This window comes from Lathyrus oleraceus, chromosome 3, assembly GCF_024323335.1.
Source record: "Lathyrus oleraceus cultivar Zhongwan6 chromosome 3, CAAS_Psat_ZW6_1.0, whole genome shotgun sequence".
Classification (NCBI taxonomy): Eukaryota; Viridiplantae; Streptophyta; class Magnoliopsida; order Fabales; family Fabaceae; genus Lathyrus; species Lathyrus oleraceus.
This window is the reverse complement of record NC_066581.1, coordinates 111022333-111025823: the sequence shown is the minus strand read 5'-3', so window position 1 is coordinate 111025823 and position 3491 is coordinate 111022333.

Sequence of the window (3491 nt, the reverse complement as noted above, 5' to 3'; positions counted from 1 at the left end):
CTAAAAAGGTAGGATCAAAACCTCGTAGTTCGGGGTAAAAATCTCAAAAGAAGTTGGTGAATTGATTGGTCAAAAGCCTTAAGGTCTTTTGTTATCAAAGGGAGAAAACTCAACCTAAAACCACAAATCCACCATGTGAGGAGAGCTTCAACATACTAGTGAGGGATCCACCCTATAATAAGTATGGAAGACTTATAGTCCAATCACTAAGGATACAGGTGAGGATTACATCAACCTTTATGATAACTCAAACCTAATAGCTAATGTTTATAACAAGCTTTGGCAAAAGTGGCCATTGGAACCACAAAAGCAATTGAGTGAGTTGTATTTACAAATGAAAAATATTCACAAAATAAAGTCAAAGTTGACTTAAGATTCAATTCAAAATAAGTGTTATGAAAAGAGTTTGAAAAATCAAAGGCATAGTGCCTAGGTTTCTAGTTTTGAAAGCAATGTTAATGTTTGCACAAAAGGTTTGGCTTGGGTTAGAGTGGAGAGAAGAAGAGAAGGGCTAGGTCCTAAACATGCAAAGATGAGGGAAGAGAAATAAAACCACTTGGTGTTCTCTTCTTGAGATCATAAAGATGATCCAAGTTGCTCCTTTCCTTTGGAATTAGCAAGCAATAAGCAATTAACTCAAGCAATCAAGCTCCTAGGAATCTTCCAATTGGATTTTGTATCTCTTATCTTGGATGTCTATGACAATGGTTCTTTTAATTGGCTCAAGCTTAGGATCCATATCACACAAGAACACACAAATCAAAAAGTTCCACAATGCAAATAAAAGAATGGACAAGAGTGAGTTTAGAATTAGGGTCCTTTCAATGTCATCTTCAAGATTAAGCATTCTAAAGGCATGAGGCCTAGTTGCTTTTCAACATATTTAGTATTATAAAGGCATGAGGCCTAGTTTCTCTTGAAACTCCATTTAGCATAGGTAAGGTCCTAAATTTAAGTCCTTTCTCCATTTGCATTGGGTTCACACAAACAACAACAAAACAAGCACAAGGCAATAGTATATACACAATAAGGTGCTCAAGTGAGCAAAAGGCAAATTGCATTAACATAAACATGAGCTCAAGTGAGCAAAGAGCAAAGACAAATGAATTAATGAGCAAGAAATTAAATTGCATTAAAGTAAATTGCTAGAATTAAATGCTTGAATTAAAAAGTTAGTAATTAGTATTTAGTGTTAGTGTGCCATAAGGCAATTTAGCGCTATGTTAAGCAATCGTAAGTGGACTAATGTAGTAGTCACACCTATCTGAGGCCGATCAATAAAACTATAGGCAACAAACACAAGTTAGAGACCATGACTAGTAAGCCAAGCTCCTACAACTTGCCATGCTAAAAGAAAAGAAGAATGATCTTGTATGGATTTAGGTTTTTTGCTTGACCAAGAAGCAACCTATCTTTAATGCAAAGCAATTCACTTGATCTTTGATCAAGATGAATTTGATTTGAATCAAAGAAGGTTAAGCCCCTCATGTGTCAAGGCTAACCACCAATCATTACCTCATTGATCAAAAAGAAAAAAGAAGAAGAAGAAGAAGAAGAAGAAGAAATGGAATATACATAATTGAAATTCAAATGACATAACCAACACACATTGATCAAACATGAATGGAATCAACATCGATCAATGGTAAACAGAAGTGAGATGAAGCTTAGAAGTCAAGAAACAATAAAAATATTTTTTGGTATTTTTTGGAATTAAAATAATACTTGAATTAAAATAAACAAATAAAGGTCAAACTTCAAATCCAATTCAAATCAACTTGGAAAAGTCCAATTGGATCATCATAAGTCTAACATGGTCAAACAAGGTTTGACAAAAACTTTCAACTTTTTTTTAAAACAGAAACTAATTTTAAACGATTAAAAATGAAGAAAAATAACATAATTGAACTAAAATCTCAAATAAATCTCAAATCAATTAAGAAATTGATGAGAATATTTTTCATAGATTCATCATCATCCAAAGATGTTAAGAAAATATTTTTGGCATTTTTGAATATTGAAAAGTATTTTAAATGAATTAAAAACAACTAGAAAAGAAATAATTCACAAAAAATATTAAATGGAATCACAAAAATAATTAAAAATCATTTTTAGAAACTAGAATTCAAGAGAAATTTTTTGCAATTGGTCCCATATTTTTGTGATTCCAAATAAAGAAGTTATGAATTTTTAAAAATAATTGGAATAAAAGAAAATTAAAACAGAAATTAAAAATTGGAAAAATCCAGAGGCGTCAGATCTTGGTTCATTAATTGACGTGGTGCATCTAGTGACTGATAAGCACGCGCTCATGGTGTGGATTAGTCAAACGCATAACACACATGATTAAATGAAGTCAATCAAACCAAGAGCCAGGATTAGATCTGGGAACAAGGATCCAATGGCCAGGAACTCATCCACATGGGGACGGTGGTGGAAACCACCGTCTTCTCCGGTGAGACTCACTGTTCCGGCCAGAGTTGCAGGTTTTCAAACCTTCACCAAAACTCACGATCCATACATCATTTGAAAGCTGGGGTGATGTACATCACCCCTGTACCCTTAGTTTCTACTCTAGACTCTCATAGAAGGAAAAATCTGAGATAAAAAAATGAGGTGTTCAATCGGAGTTTGCTTAATTCACAAAATTAAAAGCACAAACCAATTGCCTCTCACATGAGGACTTCAGAGGTACCAACCAATACAAAAAATGATCAATATCCAAGGAGATTCGAATGAAAATAGTTTAAGAATCAACCTTTGAAGTGCAGCTTTTCAATGCTTGATCCACTCCAATTCTTTGATACAGCTTATTCTTGAGGTAACAAAGAAGCTAGGCTAAGGAATTGAAGTTCAAAGATCAACCAATGAAGTTGAAAATTGAACTTGAAAAATTGAGAGAAAAATCAAAATTACTTTGAGTGAGGGTTAGGGATTCAATTGTGCAGAACTTTAGGCGCCTTTAGGTTGAAATTTGAAGTGAATGAAGCATTCTATTTATAGGCAAGGCTGATGCAAGGCATGAAGAAACTCGTGTGCATGTGAAGTTGGGTCCTCCATGCATGGGCCTGTATAGGCGCATGTGAGGCCCAAAATCCATTGCAAATGCAAGCTGAGATGAATGTGAGATGGTTTGGACGTGCAGATTTCATTGTATTAGCTTGTGCACAAAGATTCAACATGGTTTCCATAAATGATCACAAAACTTCACCTCTTCGAAAATGCTATTTGAAAAATTGAAACATAGACATGTTGGTAATGGTTGGAAAGGTCTTGACATTAGGAACAAATGTTATGTTGAACAAAAATCCATTTGGAGTTGGGAAAATATTGAAAACTGATCATGAAGTTCAATGTACAAAACATGTATATGGGAATTTTGCCAAAATGGACCAACTTCAAGCCCTTATGTTTCAATGATGCAAGCCTCAAATGAGAAAACCTTCAACATGAAAGTTATATATCTTTTCAAGACAATATATTTGGACTTA